Source organism: Pimephales promelas, chromosome 11, assembly GCF_988280905.1.
Source record: "Pimephales promelas chromosome 11, fPimPro1.hap1.1, whole genome shotgun sequence".
Classification (NCBI taxonomy): Eukaryota; Metazoa; Chordata; class Actinopteri; order Cypriniformes; family Leuciscidae; genus Pimephales; species Pimephales promelas.
In genome coordinates, this window is record NC_142779.1 from 10,418,044 (window position 1) to 10,438,825 (window position 20,782).

The window sequence follows — 20,782 nt, forward strand, 5'->3', positions numbered from 1 at the left end:
CCTGCTATTTCTCATGGCTTTTATTTTATCCTTGCTCTGCAGGTCAGAGATTTGCATGTGTGACTTGTTAGACAAGTGTGTATGTGTGTGAGAACGTGTGAAAGAAACTCTACCATATTACTACACTGGGGAAATATGCACTTTATCACCTCAGTCAGACTCAGTACATTTGATTTTGGTTCCACTCAATTTCAATCGACATAAATTGTGCTATAAAGAAGTGGGGAAATGTAACTCTCGATTTCTCTTTGAGTGATCTCATCGAGTCAGACAGGCCTCTTGATATGAGAAAACCACAAGCGCTAGGAGCATATGTGCCCTGTGTAAATGTGTTCACACAGGCCTTGCACATTTAACAAGCAGATTTCTCTCTGATACGGCAGACCCATGTGTTTACGCAAGCCTCTGACCTTCTCGCCATGACACTTTCACTGCTGATATAAATACCATGGCCATGCAAAATCATCATGCCCCACTCAGGTAACCTAACACGCTTCACCCCATCTTCCCCATTGGCCGCATCACATCACATGCCTAACGCTCTGGCCAACCGCATCGGAGAAGTACTACTGCCGGGGGATATTTTTATGCAAGGCTTGTTTGTTGAGAAGGCATCTGTAAAAAACTGGAGAGGTGGGGAATGTTTTGAGGAATTGGGTTCCGATTATAGAAACCGGATCACAGTGCCTACGCTAATATGTCCAAAAGGACTGTAATTATGAGGTGATAATGCCTGCTGATCAGGTTGCTTGTTGCCAGTGAGAGGGAAGCCCCCACTATTCCCAGAGCCAGGCTGATGGGTCTTCCAGGACTCGGTGATGCAATAACTTCGCTGACGGGTTGCATGGAATGAGCGGGCACAGCGATGTACTGTTGACCAGATTCCATCATACATGATGTTTCATAAGCAAAATGTTTGTCAGTGCTGAGGCTGGTACAGGCCTTTAGTATCTAATGTCAAAGTCAATCTTCTGATATCAGTAAATAGTACACTTTTTTAAGTTTATTTGTATTTTTTACATAAAATTACCATTATTTACATTACAAACAAAATATAAAAAGGTAAGTGAAAAAAAAATTGATCCACAAAACGGGTCGATGACAAATGAAAAATGTTTTTTTTTTGTCTTCTCTGAATTTATTCATAAACACATTAAAATGCATTTTTTTTAAGATAATCTCTATAGCTCTTCTATGATGACCATATTTTACATTTCTGAAATAAAATACATTTTTATATTTTTTGGAGGGCATTAAAGTAAAGTAAAAGTAAAAAAGTTAGGGTGGTCTAAATGTTCTGCATATTATAATCATAAATTATATTATTTAAAAGAATGAAAATTTTGAAAAGAAAAGGTCAAGTAAAGGTCAAGTGACTGTCAGTCAATAAATCTCTTAAAATAGCAGAATATTTGGGTCAAAGATTTGGATTAAGATTTTTTAATATTCTTGAAAACCTCTATTATGTTCACCATGGCTGTATTCATTTGATAAATAATATGATAATAACCGTAATATAGTAAAAAAAAAAAAAAACTTACAAACTTTTCTGTTCAAGAACCATTCCTTATTATTATCAATGTTGAAAAATGTTTTTCTGTAAACCGTGATCCACTAGGCCATTACTCTTTATTGCATTAGATTGAATATAAATATTAAATATAACATGTACATTTACATGTATTCAAGGACAATATTTCTTCTTATTTGCTGGTTACACCACATGACATTTTAAATATTAAAAAAATAAACTTGAAAAAGTTAAAAAAAAATATTAGGTCTGTTTTAAAATGATATAGTGACCCATTTAATTTAGAGTCAGGTTATTCTGAGATGATGCATTTCTTACCATTAGTATGCATAAATGTTGTACTAAGTACTGCTGTATCTATATCATCAAGCTGTCATAATAGTGATGCTTATCGGGGTTATGTGCTAGCTAAGGTCAGAGACCAACAGAAGTCACAGGGTAGGCTAGATATTGAATAGCTGATATAGCATGTGGAGGTAAGAGGTCAAGTATGGGCCAAAGGTCATGATCAGGGACACCTGAGAGACATGGCTTTATCAGATCTGTTACAGAAGGGTAGACAGACGCAGTGCACTGAGAGACGGAGCCTTAATTATTCCTGACATATGTGGTCTGGACCCAGTTGCTCCACACAGCAAGCAATGTAGAACCCTATGGAAATATACCAAGCCTGTTTATTCACCGGCTCACTTTCACACTCATTTCCTTTTCATGTTTTCGGATTATGTTCAGATTTTCCAGCCTGGAATTTCTAATGCAGGGTAAAAATAAAGGAGAGAAAAAAAATAGCACTCTTTTCACTATCGCCTTGACAATATTTAATATAACAAAGTATGCAGCTGATGCTACCCTAATGTACGTTTTTCTGACCCTCGGATGGCTTGATTGTGATAATTAACAGTTATTAAATGCACGTCTGTTTTTTTATAATGAAATATAAATGCTGTGACTATAGTTTCCCCGACTGGTTGAGAGCAGCAGGAGCAAATCTTTGTAAGCAAATATCCTCCACACTTATGGGATATGCACATATTGGGGTAACTGGGGCTAGTTGTCACAGAAGTGGTCCAATCTCAGAGACTATGGTTTTGAGGCAAAACTGTTTTTCTATGAATGGCTTTGTATGTTGGATTTAAACATCTTTAACCCCTTCCTATAGATTTTTTTTCTGAATTATATTCTCAGAACTAAAATTCCAGTATCATCAGAGAGTTGTTATATCTGTTGTATAATCAAGTGAAAACAAAAAATCACACTGACAATCTGACATATTCAGACAGAAGTCAATAAAAAGTCATAAAAGGTTTGTTAGCCTGGATCTTCACATCAGATTTACTATTCTTAGAAATAGACTATCTTAAGTAATATAATTTTTTTCTCTTTTCCATTTATTTTCAAACTATGCAATCCAAATTAAACCAGAATAAAGTATAATTATGCTAATATTCCATGAGTGCTAATTCTGTGGGTGAAATGCGGTAAGAAATACTTATTTTTTTTATATAGCTTTTTCCAACTAAATTTCAAATTTTTTCCAACTAATCTTTGGTTAGGCATGTAATCAAACAGACAAATATCATATTATACAGGTTCTTATTGGTTTGATTGATGAAATGATAGCAGGCTGCTCCCAACAGCTTTCCAGGGAAAAAAAACAAATATTGCTTGCACAAGAGTACTTCTAGCTAAAAGTAATAAACAAAAATGGCACTCACTGTTTATCGATAGCTAATGGCTTCTCAGCAACTTGGTCTATTTGTTTTCACTGTAAGAAAATATGCATGTTGTTTATAGCTGTGGTTTAAAATAGAAACATTACTCATGACTGCATTGGACATGGTGGTTTGTGACCCAACACCCTTCTTCTACTGCAGAAATGCTCAGGGGAAAGGGTTTAGAAAAAATCTTTACCTTCATTATAAAGGAGAAGGAGGGGAAAACAAGAGATTATGGAGCAAATAACATCAGGTATCTTTATCACACACACTTTCCGTTTCACACACACACACACAAATGAAACTGCGGCGATCAAACAGACCATATAACACCCCCAAGTATGGGGCCGCCTGTGGTCCTGTCAAGGGCCAGCAGCTGGGGGACAGAGGAGAAGGCAGGGGGGGGGGCGTCTGACCCAGGGTCCAGGTTCTGAGTACTCTGAGTACTTTTGCAGACAGGTTGGCTCCAGTAGCAATGAGTCATGGCCATCTGTCTATTGCCTGCAAGCTGGCCAAAAGGGTCTATATTTTATCACGATGTTAACCACCACTTCATTCACTTATAGAGTACTGCAATTTAGCCTATCCAAAGTCCTCGCATAGTCACTGTGTAGGGAATGGGGTGTAGTGGATATAAGCACAGCAGACTGGAGTCAAATGCACAGAAATCAATCTCCTTTTGACACGCTCCCTTTAAATGTGCTCAGATTTAAAGAATACTCTGGGTCAGATGAACATTCATCAAATGGAGAACATTCCTCAAAGGAAGAACAAAAGGACAAACAAGATTATGTAACAGATGAGATTTGTAATGACAGAAAAATGTAATCTAAGATGATGAAGATTTTATAATTGGCAATTTCGGAAAAATGTTGCCATGGTTGCCAACACATTTGTATCTACATAAAATATTACATGCAAAAAACACTGGTATAACGACTTGTTTGATATACGAATCCATTTCAATTTAGAGTAGCCAAAGAAAAATTATATTAAATATAAGATTAAACTATTAAATATTATCAAATGGTAATATAAGGTGTGATTGACAGCACTGATGTGTGTATAGTGATAAACCTGCACCTTATGGATATTCATTAATGTCTATTGACACATCTACAGTATTTTGTACTTCATTCAGAAACACTTCAGCATGGCGCTTATCAATAAAAAAAATCCTTTCACAAACAACAAGCCCTCCCTTTCCACTGAAGCAAGTATAAAAGCATACTATCCTCAGGAGCGGACAAACTGAAGAGTTGTGAATGATACATGAAATTAAATTGAACCATGACAAAGTCATGACTAGAGAGCACCCCAGGGTTAAGTTCTGAGGAAGCATGTCTTGAATTCAGGGGTTGGACCACGAGGCTCTAGTTGACCAAACACACATTTACTATTAACTTTAAGTGAAATTCCCTGTCAAAAAAATTGACAAAATGTGTGTCTCCATTCTGCAACCAGATACTAGGCAGATGGACATCCTCCAGAGTAGGGAGATTTTACAGATGAGGCTGCGAGCCCTAAACTCTTTCATTGTCTCTTTCCACCGTCTGCACTTGCACAGACCTTCTGCAATTGTTCTGGGAGAAAAAAAAAAGTGAAAGCCGGATCAGATCGCCTTACGTTTTCAGGAAAAAGGGTGAAAAAACACGCAACCAAAGACCCTTCGGAAACTCAGTGTGAAACAGAAACGGACGAAGGCTCTGAGAGAGATAGAGCTGATGAGAAAGGGTGAACAAAGATGTCATGTTGAGCAGTATAACCTCAGGCGAGGTAACAAATAGAGCTCTCAATTGTGTCTTAATTTGTGTCTCACCACAGACCTTCCCTGCTAACGTCTGGTTGCTATTATCATAATCTATAGCAACATCCACCTTAGACCCAAGACCTTGAGCTGATGTAATTTCAGTGTAGCACAGAATTAGGGTCAATGATATAATGCTCATTTTTTTTGTCTGATCTATTTAAGTCCAAGTCAAACATCCAATAACTTGAATACACCTCTTCTAGAGACCTCATGCCCCAGAGAAACAAGCGTGCAGCCATTTGTAGGATGTTTTGTTTGAACTTCCATTTTTGTGGTAGCTCTGTATAGCATCGAAGAGTTAAAGAGAAATTGGCTTGTGATGTTGATTTACTTATTGTAGAGTTAACAAGTGCAGCTAAATCGATTAATCGCGATTAATTGCATCTAACATAAAAGTTTTTGTTTATAAAATATGTGTACACTCAAAAAATTGATTTTAGCTCTTTGTTCAATTTTCATTAATTAAAATGAGTATATACACAACACAATCCTTCATAGAAATGATTCCAGCTTAATTTTATTAAATGTAATCAATGTAATCTTTTAAAAATTTGGTTTACCAATTTTTTTTAATTGAGTCAACATGAATATTTTTCGTTCATCTTAAACAGGCCTATATTATACTGTATTTATTATATATATATGTGTGTGTATATTTACATTTATACACAAACACACATATGTTTAGGGGTGTCACGATTTCGATATTAAATCGAAATTGATCGAAATTAATTCAATGGTATTGAAATCGAAATAAAAAATGGTATCGTCGATACTGCCACGCCCCATGTCGCGTCCGTGATGGAAAGTTCTGATCGTTTTACTGACTCTATTGTTCAATCTCGTTCATCAAAATTAACTAAACTTTTTTTCTAGTCATTTCAGGGGCTTTAAATGTTATACTATTAAGTTATGTTACTTGTTTTTGTTATATTTTAAATTTGGCAATGGTGTAGTGTACATTGTGAACAAATTTATATTGCATAATGCATAAATGTGTAGTCTAAAAATTGCATAGCAATCTGCGCTTTACATTTTTTACATTTTTTTTTAAAATCGAGAATCGAATTGAATCGTGACCTTAGAATCGATAACTTAATCGAATCGAGGATTTGGAGAATCGTGACACCCCTACATATGTTTATAGATGTGATTAATCGATCTGACAGCACTCATGTATGTAAATTTGAAAGTTAAATTAATTTGTTACAAATATTATGAGTTAAGACATATTAATGATCTCTTATATTTAAGGTGCAGATAAAATATTACTTTTTATTTGATGGCTACACCACATGACATTAAATTGCAACTTTTTAAAATTGGTATAAAGTGAAAAAATGAATACAAAGAGAACTGGCATGTCATTTAAACTAAAAATGTTAAATATTTTTTGTTTTCTTTATCATGGACATTCACATTACTGACCCATTATTCTGTGGGGGAAAAAACATAAAATTACCATTATTTATATTACAAACAAAAGAATAGAAATCAAGAAATTTACACTATAAATTAGAAGGAATTGAAAGCAATGAAACAGCCTTGGTAAACATGCATAGACATGATCATGTCCACAGCTGACTGTCAGGTTAAACCTGCTATGTCAAGAAACACAAGTTAAAAAAACTGCGAGAAATGTGAAAAAATATTCACATTAGTACATTCACATAGAATTTCATTGTTTTATTAATTCAAACATTATTAAAGTAGCGATCTGCCTGGTATTGATAATGATTTCAATAACACAAACAGTTGTTATTGTCTGTGTAAGACTAAAAGTCATATTGTTTCCTTGTGTGCTGGCTGATTGTTGGGGAATTTTTGGTAAATTGAGAGCTCACAGACACAAACACGACCTTATAGGGTGGATCAGGTATGTATGGGAAAACGATACAAAGCGACTCACTTGCCCTCTAGATAAGGAGGTACAAGTTTCCAGTTTGCGCTAACGGCGTTTCCTGTTACTAATACTGCATTGGTTTTGTTCCTCTGCAGGGATGTCACATCCCTGAGGGAAACATCAACTTCCACATCTCGCTTCTCTCTCACTCTCACTCCATACAAATACTCACAGCTCACACACATGGAAATATCAAGCAATACCTCTCATACTCTTCACATCCCCTGATCCATAACACAAACACTTAAAAACTTCAATACTAAAGAATTCATCATAAATACCAAAATAAAATTTAATTAAATAAAATTTCTTTTTTTCTTTTTTTTTTTTAAATGAAGACAAACAGAAAACAATAATATGTTCAGTTAGGTATACTATAGGTCTAGGGACTTACATTATTTGTCCTAACTCAATCTCACGAGTCTCTGAGGCTTATAAGGCTAGGCCACATGTTTCGTCTTGTGTTTTATTAAAATGAATTATAATATCTTAAGATGATGTGTCGTGTTCTTTTCCTACATGAGCACACTGGGTGGAACTGCTGCAAACTTGCATGAATGTATAAATTACATTTTCGTTTTTGTTACTCGCCAAACCCTACCGTTTGCCTTCAGAATACTTGGAAAATACAATTGAAGAGTTCAGATGCAAAAGCCTCTAAATGCCATTTGAAATTTTCTTCTAGAATGGCCATTTTTATCAAGCTTGTATATTTAAGTTCAGTAATTTCACTTAAATGGCAATTAATAGGTAATCTTCATTGCCATTTAAGTGAAATTACTGAACTTAAATATACAAGCTTGATAAAAATGATCATTTTAGAAGAAATTTTCAAATGGCACTTAGAGGCTTTTGCATCTGAACTCCTCAATTAATATATCAAAAGTTGGTATCCTCTTAAAAAAAGAAAACTTGATTAAAATTATTATATAACTATTCTCTTTCATTAAATGAATAAGCATGAGCAGGACTGTGATAAAGCTGTTGTGCTATTGAACTTTCATTTTTGTGAGAACTATTTTTTTCTTTATTTAATTTTTAAAGTTATTTTAATCATTATGTATTTTGCTGGTTTTCCCATCAACAATGCAGCTTTTGTCTGCTTTATAATTTTTTAATTAAATAAATGTTTATATATTTTTATATTTATACAAATTAGCAGAAATTGAATTCTGTTCCTCAAACATAGCTCTTATATAGATTAATAACACTTGAAATATTATTCATGAATTGTATGGACTACATTGATGATACAATTTCAGTTTGATCACAATTCACTTTCATTGAAAGTAAGCAGCGTGAACATTCTTTGAAATGTCCTCTTTTGGAAGAAAACACTTTATTTAGAATGACAAGACAGAATAATGAAGACAGCCTTTTAATAAGTGAACTATCCCTTTAAAACAGACAAGCCTGATATTGATTTTATGGCCTTATATAGATAGAGGAAAGAGTAAACCATTAAAAGCTATTTTTGTTTTAGGATCCATCTGCTGTCTTGACCAGTATTCGAAGGGAAGCTTATGTGACTGAGGTTACATGGGTCGTGACACACAGTTGCAGGTGCATCTCAGCCCTCTGTGGTCAAAGGTCAAAAGTCAGTGAAACCAAAACCAGTTACACCAATTACTCTGTAAACCCATCAAATAGTCTTGCAAGTCTTGCTCTACGCCACCTAGGAATCTATGTAATTTAAGAATTAGTACATAATAGTTCCACTTTGTCTCTTTAAAGTGTCACCGAACACAAAAAGACCAATGGTATTACGCTAGCAATAAAGAAACCCATTAACACCCCATTAACATGGGATATCCTGTGGTGGTTAAGCACAATTGTCAACAACTGAAATCTCATTTCTAACAATAGCAGATCTGCTCGGATTAGAAGCTAGAATTCAAAGATTTCAGCAAAATGTTTTATTAGACTTGTTCATGAACGGATGAAACACCTTAAACTTACATTTCAGCAAGTCTTTCTGTTTATCAGAAAGAATTACACCAAAATTCCGACTGAAATGTTTATAGTTAATCACAGAATAAGGCTGCAATTCTTGAGCCACATTTAAATCACATTAAGTCTTTACATAACGAGTAAAAATATAAGCAAGTTCATGCTAAATTCAAGCATATTTTTTTGTAACATGTTCCTAAATAAGTTGCCAACATAGTCATTGCAACCACCTAAAAATACAAAGTCCTAATGATGTAATGCCATAGCTGAGTAATATTTTTGGCACAAGAGCAGAGTTCAAAAGCTTAAGCCTTTCGCTAACGTCCTCCAAGATAAATCTGTCAGCAGAGCAAAGCGAGCATGACTGTGTGCGAAAGGTCTACTGAAAGCCGTTTCCTTTTGAACAATAAGTAACTGTGTAGAGAGTCCCGACTCTGGTACATCTAGCGGGTCCCTTTTTTCTCACCTACATCTTTAGATGCGTTTGACAACCCGCCAGTCTCTCATCACACGCCTCCATCCTCCCTTTTCTTCCAAAGACTCAGCCCATCACTTTCACGTCTCTATTCTCCCTCACTGACCTGCCCCGCAGAACACTAGAGGATCCATTAAAGTGCATCTTTCACATTCCTGTGCTGTCATCCTCACCCCGCTGTTTACCTTGTCTTTCAGAGGAAGTTCTGGCCTATCAGCCTCAGCCAACCCTTCCCATGAGAAGCTGTCAGTGAGAGTCTTCAGACTGGTTTCACAGTAGGTGCTGTTCTCACCTGAACAGGTAGTCATTAACTTCTCGCCATCACTCCAACACACGACAGAGCTCCGGCCTGTCAACACCCCTAATTCGGGAGCCTAAAAGCTCTCTTTAAACTCTGAGATCCTCAAGTGCTTCTAATCCCGAGTGAAACTTTGGTAGACTTATGGCAAGGCAATTAGATAAGCCTATCGTGTGTGTTTTTTTTTTCTACTCTCGAAACATTGTTGCCATTGTGCATGTTCAACAAAAACATTTAATATGCCAATCATTTATGCTAACATTTAAAAACTCAGATACAAGTCAAACAAAGACATTATTATTAATCTCATGTAGACATTGTCTCTTGCTATGAAACAGACACCGGGTTTGAATAATTTGACTGGGAAACCTGAGAACAGCATGTACACACTCATATACAGTACCTTCATTGTACAAATATGTGTTTCCAGACAAACATGCGCTCTTTAAATGATTTGGCCTGACAAATAGGAAACGCTCTGTATCGTTTCCTTGTTCCTAATCAGTGACAGCTAGGTCTAACAGGTCTTGCAGGCTTTGCTGGGTCTGTCTTATTAAAAAAAATGGGTGCCTTTTGTTCGTCTTTACTCAAAACGATCCAGGCTTTCCTCTCACCTGCATTCAGACGGTCACTGGTCTTGTATGTGTGTGTGTGTGTGTGAGAATACAGATGCAGTCATGATGTTACACTCAGACTGATGTCAGCAAGAGTTCATCCAAGCCGATGAGAAAAGCTGCCAGAAGAGTCAAGTCTGAACACACTCTGATGCAGGAAGCTTTCACACCCCTCTCATGCCGCTCAGACAGTCTTTCAGGTGCCCAACATCTAGTTCCCAAACACATGTTTGCACAGACCACCACCAATTTATTTTCTCAAAGGCCTCTAGTTCAAGTGACTATTGATTGACACGTCTCACTTTAGCACATGCAGTGCTGCTGAACTCCCTAGAGACTGCTTTCTTCATCTCCCTCTACTGGTGACAAAGCACAAACACAATCATCTCCAATAAATTGTTCTATTTGTACGGCCACTGAAAGCACACAAATTTTGTTTTTTCTAAATATCTGCATTGCCTAGAAATATCAAATGTAAGATTCAAACCAACGAAAAATAGAATATATCAGCTCCTGGCCAACCCAAACATCATCATAGTACAGGTGAAAAATGTGCAGAATAGCATTGCAAAGCATATAGTAAAAGCATTTCTCAAACAGTAACGTATCACACTAGAAACTGCACGGTAATAGGTTTAATTCCTTTAGTTCTGTGGAATTAAAATGTTTTTTTTGTTTTTTAAAAAAAAAGTATCTCATGCTTAACAAAAGCTGCTTTTGTTTGTTACAAAATACATAAAAAATAGTAATAGAAATATTATAAATATTGCAACTTTGAGTAAAATTTGAGTAAAATATGTACAAACCAAAATGTTGGGTTAAAATGTTATTTTAAATTTTAAACCAACTTCACTTTCAACTGTACATTTCTTAATTGCATTTTTAACCCAACATTTGGGTTTGTCCATATTTGACCCAAATTTGGATCGAAACTTATTGTAAAGAAATGTTTTCTATTTTAATATTTTTATTCACATGATGGCAAATCTGAATTTTCAAAAAGCATCATTACTCCAGTCTTCAATATCACATGATCCCCAGAAATCATTTTAATATATTGATTTGGTGATCAAGAAACATTATTATGAATTTGGAAAGACAGTCGTGCTGCTTAATATGATGCAACTACCCAGACGTCAACATAGGCCCAGATCCGGCCCACATCTGAGCCGTGTGCAACCCACGTCGTGCACCAGATGTGGGCCGGATCTGGAGCAACACTATGTTGCTGTCTGGATATGATGCACTTTTTCCAGGATTTTTCCAATTTTACATAATTCTATAAATTTTATTAAAATATCACCTCTTTGTAGCATTGTACTATGTATTTACTATCAATTTTGATCCATTAAAATTAATAATAATAAATGAATAAAATCAGTAGAATGAATTAAAATGTGAAAAATGTATTCGAATTCAACAGAAAATGTGATAAAAATCCACAGATCGCACATCTGGGCCTGCTGAAGCACCCTTCCCAGGGAAAAATATTAGTCAGATGTTATTGACATTACTACACAATGAAACATAATGAAAACAGCTTTGACTAGTCATTTAAAGACATAGGCCAACTGTATGAAGTAAACTAAGAAGATAGTGACTTAAAACAGTACATGTCACTCAATTTACTTTACATGATTTAAAAAAATTGTTTTGCTGTGTTTAACATGTTTGACAAGAAAGAAAACTAGAGTTTAAGGGAAAAGGAAGTCAACATACTATTCCAACAGCACACATGTTTAGCAAACTCTCATCCTCTTCAACAATGGATGTCTAACGAGTGGGAGGAATAGAGAAGGAAGAGATTTGCTAGTAAAAATAAACGGGTGAAATAAACTCTCGCTATATTGGTGTAGGGTTGCAGCGCTGAGAAACGGGAAGCTGCCTCACAGAGGCTGTGGACGCTAAAGTGATGAGGATAATCACGTTTCTTCTGAAATCAATCCACATAAAGACTGTAAACAGCAGCCAGAAAATGATCACAAAGGGTTTAGCTTAGTGGAGCATGTGTACAAAGCATCATCATGTGCTTTTTTTATCCAAAAAAACAAAACAAAATCAAGATTGCCTGATTATATGCAAGAGTTTGTGATCTCATTGTCTCTCAATTAAAATGTAATAAAGATAACAATTCAATAAAGCATAATTACTGACATTGAGATTCAATTGCATATTAAATATTAAAGTCAGTAAATTCAGCTTGAAATTCAGTGGTTTTTATCTTTGTTTATACTCTGTAGCACTTTGGGATTGTTTTAACTATGAAAAGTGCTTTACAAATAAAATATTATTATTATTATTAAAACAAAACGTACAGTATATTGTCACATTTTTATAGAACAGTTATGTCAAACTGTCTCTAAAAAATGAAAATTGCATAATTTAGTCACCCCCATGTCATTTTAAACCTGCATGACTTACTTTCTTCTTCAGAGCACAAATATTAATAATAAAAAAAAAATGTATTTATCCATACAATGCAAGCAAATGGGGTCCATAACAATGACTTTCATTGCATGGATAAACAAACAAAAAACTTACACTGAGACTTTTTATTAAAAGTAAAAGTAAAACTTTTGTGTTCCGCACCGAATAAGTAGTCGTACACATTTGGAATGATGTGGCTGCATTTTCATTTCTGGGTGAACTCTCCCCTTCAAGCCTGTGCCAAATAATATCTTTAACTATAAATACATGCGTCTGAGTAGACCTAATCCGCGCATTGATGTTTTGGCAAGATGGTGTTCATGCGAAATGAGGCATGTGGGGATGTGGGACCATAGGAAGTATCATGTATCTGTGTGTGCGTGGAGGTGAGGCAACACACCCCTCCTCACACCTGAATAAGCCTGCACGCCGCTCCATCCCCAGGTGAGCTCCTCAGCAAGGCGCCTCTGGTTTCACTTCTATTTCTTTGTCCCTCACTCGCGCCAAATCTCAAGACCTACTCGCTCACCTGCCTGACTCATTGTGTGTGAATGTGTGTATGACAATAGTAGGCCTGGCTGCATCTCTCCTCAGTCACAAAGATTTACACCCTCTTTTGAGCCTGGGAAAGGAAGTACACCTGTAATTCTACCCGAACTCTCAAGGTTACATGTTCAGTTAAACCACTTCATTTCTGCTCTGAATCCGTTCCTCTGCCCTGAGCCTAAACCAGGATCACTACAGTTTGTACACAGAATACATGTTAAATAACAGTGTTTTCCACTCAGTATATAGCCATACATTAGTTTTCTTTTCTTTTTTACAGTAAATGTCTGTTAAAAACACGGCACACAACGCAATGTTATATCAGGCATACTTATATATGACAGCATGTTTGACATATCTCATAAAGAATTTTCTCTTTTTTTTACAGTAAAAATGAATCTTCAGTGTTTTATGTTTTATTTGTTTTTTTTGTTTTGGGGTACAGCCAACACTGATACTGAGATGTTGTTTGTCCACCTCAGGAGGTCAAGATAAATAAGCCATGTTATTTTTTTTTTAGGATTTACAACCCTTTTACCACAACATAGCAACATGTCTACATTAAAACAGTGTGTGATCTAATTATTTCTCACAATAAACATTAAATGAACATGAAAATGTAATAAAACATATTAATGATTTTTTTTTTATGTGTAAAATATTCTAATAACATTTAGGAAAAGACAGCAGAATGGGTAACAGGGTTGCAGATTTAGCCCTAAAATAATAAATATTTTGGCCCCAAATGTTAGTTGAGATTTACTGATAACTATTTGATCATTTTTCTTTCAATAAGTTTGATAGCAGAGTTGATTTATTGATAAATACAGTCTGCTTCACAATAAAAACGATAAAATATGAGAGTAGGCTTACTTCCTACCATGCTGTTGAAAGGGTCCCAAAATCCTTCCCAAGAAGGGTCTCTAGCTGGGGGTGTCACTGCTTTTTATGGAATGCTCTTTTTTTTAGGAGGTAGGGGGTGCATATTTCATGGTTGGGTACGTTTAAAGGTGGGGTAGGTAGAAATTTTCTAAAAAACTTTTCCCCAAATTTGTTTAAACTGTCTATGTCCAATACATAATTAACATGTAAGTACTCTGAAAAAGAAAGTATACAAATCGAGTGTCTGTAGTCCTCTCAGTGGTGCAATAAACACAGCTCATTATTTCCAACCGGGAAGAAAGAAATGATTGGCTGGGCGACTGTCACTCTCCCTCGCTACCAGCACTGCTGCATAGAGCTTTTCAGAACCCCCAAACGCTGTTATCTTCTAAATGAATGTAATTCAATTGTAATTTTCCGTACGACCGGCAGTTGCAACATTTCATGTGATTTTTTTGCTATTCACTCTATTCACTAAAACATGACCAGATTCCAATCGGATAGCCTGTGCATAAAACATCAGATTTGTACTGCAAAAATAAATAATTAAATAAAGGAATTATTAATAAAAAATTATTTCAATATTGATTAAATTAACAATTTGTTTTAGTTTTTTTTTTCCTTGAGTACTAGCCTATATAAGTAATTTTTATGTTTCATATACTCTGGGTAAACTACATTTCCAAACAGTGTAGTGTAATTTATCCTGAATATATGAAACTACATTCATGAATATAAAAAATATATATTCATGAGGTACAAATCCATTAGATTACTAGACTCAAATTTCATACTCATACGTGATGTTCTGTGAAAGCTCAAAATGTATTCTGTTTTAGGCATTTTCAGGGAAAACACAGGTAATAGTAAACTATGTTATATCACTGTTAAATTTAAGCTGCTCCCTCTTTCTGAATTTCTCACCTGTTGTATGTGGTTCTCTGTCACTCAAATATATGTCAACTATACTATGGCACTGTACACAATCCAAGAATCTAGTATTTCTTTTTATATGAAAAGTAAAAAGATATAAAGAAAACATGATGTAAAGGGAAGAGCATGTGGGAGCAAAGGAAACTTTTTAGAGGGTGTAAATTGAAACTGCCATTTGGAGGCATTCATTTCCTGGAGTATTTGAGTAAATATTATGAAGATATTTCTCAGTGTTGGACAGTCAATTCATCATGGCTCAAAAAAGTTCAACTATTAGCTCACTTGATTCACTTTGTCATACTTAGTCATTTTGAGTTTTAAGGCGGACAGCTCTACTCCTTGCCAGCCAGTTCGGCTGCACAAAAGAAAAAAAAAAAAACATTAACACCCTCAACTTTTCTCCATCACGGTCGGGCGGTTGCATGCCAGAGGCAAAGAGAAATAAATTAACGGCAAGATGAAAACATCTAGCATGACAGACACGGCTAACTTAAGCAGTCAAATCTCTAGCACACATTACACAGGTGCTGAGAATATTACACACTGAACCTGCAGAGAGCCTGTGGAAAAAGGCCTGAGAACAGCAGGGTCTTCTTGACTTTGTAGATGTAGTATTAAATTACGAATATTATCTATTAACTTCGATAAATCTGGAAATGAAAATCACATTCTCATAACACTCCAGTGGAAACGGGTTCTTTAACTGTAATTCCAACAGCTAGATGTTCCATTTATAAAGTCTCACATGGGAGTCTACAGAAGCGATTCATTGACTGCACAGCGCATTACTAACCAACCATTACACAGAAATATGTTTCATCTTTCTTTTTAAAATCTATTAAAGCCAATGGCATTTACCATTCTATTAAAATAGTATTAAAGCCAATGACAATTGAATTGATAATAAATAAATAAAAATATTTAATTCTTTATATATTTCCAATTTAAGGAAGTAGAATTAAAATGAACAGAGATTCAAAGAAATGTCATGTAACTATGTGTTTTTTAATTAGAAAGAAGAATAAAACTTTCAGACAAAGGTTTATAGAAACATCTCCTATAGATTTTTTTTTTCTTGATTTATGAAAATTGTAATTCAGTTAATTCTACTTCCTGTGTATCCAATTCAACTTCCTGTGGATCATGGGCAATTCCATTTAATTTCAAACTCACAAAAAGTATATATATATGTACTACGTCAAACCATATGTAAACACTGAACCAACCGACACGAACGTTTCAGTAATAGACTTCGTGGCTCTCTATAGCTGCGGGTAACACTACACTATTACTTTTCAGCTACAGCCCAGATCTGTAACAGGTGATAGATGAACTGCAGAATTCTTTTTGTCCTTCACATTTAAGTGCTTGTCAGATGGGATATGAGGAACAGAAATGCCTCAGAGTCCATCTCAGACAAGTTTTTATGGAGCTCCAAGCCCGAGCGGGGCGAGGGAGATAATTGGCCGATGGATATTTCAGACGCTCAGCTCTCGAAGTTCCAGCTTTCCAGTTCTCGGCCAACCGGAAGCGAGGGCTTCTGGGATAGATTTATACGGGTTCTGGCCTAAATTGCACATGTCAGGGTCGACTCTCTCTAATATTAATATTAATTCCTTTTGGAATGGAAGCTGATTCTGGCAAGACTAGCACGTCTGGAGTTCTAAGTAGTTTTCCATGAGTCTAATGTAGAACTGAGGCTTTGGAGATATGATGACAAAAACCGCCCCTCTCTCTTTCCCTTATTCCTTATTTTTTTGTCTTTTTCCTTTCTCACTCTCAGTCTTTTCACTCCACTTCACATGCCTTTTATAAATGCCACAATTTCCTCGGTTTCTTCACAAGGGTCCACAAAACATTAATCTGGACTATTAGAAATAAGACTCAAATCTGCAGCTCTCGCTTGTTATTTCAGGAAAAATATACCTTTCAGAAGGAAGAAAAATAGCAATGGCCAGAAAACAGTGATCTGAAAAACAACGGTGTATTCTAGGATTTCTAAATGCAAGCAAGTCCTCAACATAACTAAAAATCCTAGGCAACATATAGTTACCATGCGGAATTTCCCTCATCACACAAATCTTGACATACTCCGGTATGTGGTGCTTTTTGTGTTGTTCAAGTCTGCAAAATTCCTCAGAGGTCCTCCAATTCCTATCATCACTTGGCTCAACTCTTCCGATAGATCATTTACTGCTTGGTCGGTTTTGACATTCCTTTTCATATAATTTTAGTTGAAAATATGAGATCAGTTGACTAAAAATATAACGTAACTCTACCTTAAGCTTCGGCCCTACTTCTGGTCTGTCCCCAAGCAGCCCGATCACTCATAAACACAAGCGCTTTGAGTTCGTTTACAGTGTACCGGCAGCCAAAGACATCATTATACCTGATCCCACGTGTGCCAAAAAGTGCTATTCAGGCTTAAGGAAGGAGGCCTGTACTATCGCAAGAAGCAGGACCGCACACTTACTTACCACACAGTGCGCAGATTTCACCAGGTCCCTTATACAGGACAATTAACAGTATCAGCAAAGCACAGTGGCCGCTGCCAAAATTCAGTCCTTGTTTGCATTGGAAGCCATTTGAAATATGCTCATTTCGTACTCTTGTTCTAAAGTGTGTAGACCACAGAACTCTTGGGGGTTACTTGTGTTTTGCATGCTCTAAATTATTTTCAGCGCATTGAGAGCAAAACAGTTGCCTTTTGATCCATTATGTTTTGTTATCGCACATAACTTTGGAGCAGATAGGGGGTCTTGATCTCAATTTTTAAACCAATTCCATGCACAATAGCAAAATCCAAACATATACATTGCATCCAAACAGGTGACGCAAACAAGTTCTAAGTCTGACCTGAGCCAACTTTGGGAATATGTTGCTTTAAAGGAATGCAAACAGCCTTGCTCTTTTAACAGACCAGTCAAATCCACTTTGGACTCGCATAGATCTTCATTAGGCTTCATTAAACTCTACTGTTCTGGGTTGGCTTCTGCACACACATTCTTGTGTTGTCCCTTTTGCTTCCTTCGCAGGCAGGATGTGAGTTCAGCTGGGAGCTGATCCTTTGCAGAAACAATGGCTGAGATGCACGTCAGAATAGGGCAGCTGTGTCTCCAGTAAAGTACCAGGGGAAATGCAGGAAATGATGGGCTCCTAACTACTGTGCTCTACATTGAACATAGAGAGCACCATAGGTTCATGTGAGAAATGATCAACGATCAATATCTCACATTACAGTTTATACTTTGTGTGGGCGTTTTCACTTTGCTAATAAATTATATTTAATGAGATGATGGCTTAATGTGGTGCTGAATTATTCTTCTTTGTATTTAAGAAGATTTGCTTAAATATTTGAACATCTATTTCAATATTTGAACATGGCCCTTACATCTGTCATATACTCCAAGAAAAAAATCCCTGGTATTCTTTGCCATTTCACAGGAATCAAGAGGACAAACAACAACATCTTGAAATAGTCATGAGGTAAACAAATTACCCAACATTAAATATTGGATGCAGCAATATTTGTTTTTATCTCGAATGTACTGTGCACATCAAAAGCTTGAGAAACCTGTACTCTCAGATTGCAAGTTTTCCATGGGAAAACTAAGTAGGTAATAAAGGAAAATGGCAAAAGGAAATGGGAAACAAATTGGTAAAATTACATAAAAACCTGATAGATTTGTGTCTCTTAAGAGTCATGAGTTTGAGAATTGTCATTAGCAAATGTATGAAGCTTTTTATGATCATTAATTTGTTTATGGATATGTGAATCGTATTTTGTCAATAATTAAATTGAGATGCACTTGAGGGGCTTTTTTAGACGTGTTTTGACAACATTGTCGTCTGTACACGGAAAACGCAAAGATTTTTTTTAGTACATTGTTGTTGTGAAAACGTAGTTAGGCCCTGTTTACACGAGGACGCTCGCGGGTGAAAACGTAAAAATATTTTATCGGATGTGCCTTTCGTTTACATGGTCGTTATTTTAAAAGCTGGACCGAAACCCGACACATATCCCACACTAAATTGCTATTAACAAGTCAATAAACCAAATAAATCAAAACAAACCAAAAAAATGGACTTACCTAATTTTAGTAGGCTAGCTCCCTATCGGACTGCAGTAGATGTAAAGGATAATAAAAATGATGTTACATCAGCCAGCGCAGAGCGCACATACCTGCATGTCTACTTCACGTTTTCGGTCGAAGTCCACAGTAGTCGAATGTCGAGTTCGCGTGTTATTGCTTGGATACCAATGATCATGCGCACGAACTCGACAATTGACTACTTTGGTCTGTGGACTTCGACCGAAAACAGGAACAGGTATGTGCGCTGGCTGATTTAACATTTTATTAATATCTTTCACATCTACTGCAGTCCGATTGACCGTGGTCACTCCTAATAGACCTTTCTCACAACTTCCGTATTTGTGACCGGAAATACGCAATTGAAGTGGTAATTTTCTTCCGCTCCATTCATAACAGATAGCGTTGTTGCGTCCCGATCTTTTTTGTTATTCCCAAAAGCAGCCATAGAGCTTTCGTTTTCATTCCTTCCGTTCGACGGAAATGGATTCAGGCAATCTGGCGGGATGTTATTGATCCTGTGATCTTCTGTACGTATGTCACCATTCACTAAGCAGTCATTGTTTATGTTTATTTTTTATGTTTTATGATTTGTGTATTTTGAAGTAACGTTGGTTCATGTTCAACGTTATCAAGATATTTGTATCCAGCGTAATAAACACTTAAAAATATACACCACAATATAAAACAAGATAAATAAGAACACACAACAGTGGGCTACATATAAATTTAAAATATTAATATATACCATTCTGAGTATTTAACAATCTGAGTGTACAATGGATAAATTAATATTTATATATTGTTCTTCATCTTTGATCGTTCTATAGCAAGAGCAGTGCAAAAAATTCACTACCCAAGAGGATAACTGTTGAATAAAACTGACAGACGTCTTTCTGGTATAAACATCAAAATGTAGTTTATTGTAAATAATAGTACCTAAATATTAATAACTTTCCACACACTCCACCTTCTTACCTTTAATGAACGTATATTGGGAAGAATGAGCTTTAGTTCTGAAATCAATAGTCATATCTTTGGACTGAGATACATCAGCTGCAGACAAGCATCACCACAGCATTTTACAAAGTCATCAACAACTGGACCATGACAAGTTTACATTTTTTTCGAAGTTTTGAAGACTCTCTGATCAATTTTCTCTTCCCAGGGTAGGTTTTTCTGAAATACTAACCTCACTGCTGTTGAGTCTTAATATCTTAATATTGGCCCCCAAGAAAAGGCCCCAATGAGTCACCCTACGGCTTTGCAGTTTTTTGAACGTGTCATGCTTTTAAGATGCATTACAGTGTTGTGCTTGGCCCGAGACAAAATCAGCTCTAAGCATTTAGTGCAAAAATCTGGCTCACTCAGAGCTCTGTTGAAGGCTCACTGGCCTAGAAACTTCTGGCCTCTGTCTTCAGTCCTGGAGAGCATGGGCATCATACAGTACCTGGAGAGTGTTAGGTGGAGTTTCTGAAGTTTCATTACTTGGCCATGTTGATGGAACAAGCCAGGAAAAAAGAATATACACAGGACACAAGCAAATAAGAATCTTTGTCACCAAGACTTGCAAAAATAACCTAAACTCATTACTGACAATGTCTTCT

General features: G+C 36.0%; 1 long non-coding RNA gene across 1 annotated transcript in view; it reads right to left on the bottom strand.

Annotated features, from left to right (window-relative positions):
• The window catches only part of LOC120479515 (uncharacterized), a 50,351-nt gene extending 31,108 nt beyond the window's left edge, over positions 1-19,243 (bottom strand). Inside the window, exon 1 of the long non-coding RNA XR_016145508.1 lies at positions 19,176-19,243. This is a non-coding gene — a long non-coding RNA (uncharacterized LOC120479515). The remainder of the gene's footprint in view (positions 1-19,175) is intronic.
• Positions 19,244-20,782: the final 1,539 nt, after the last annotated feature.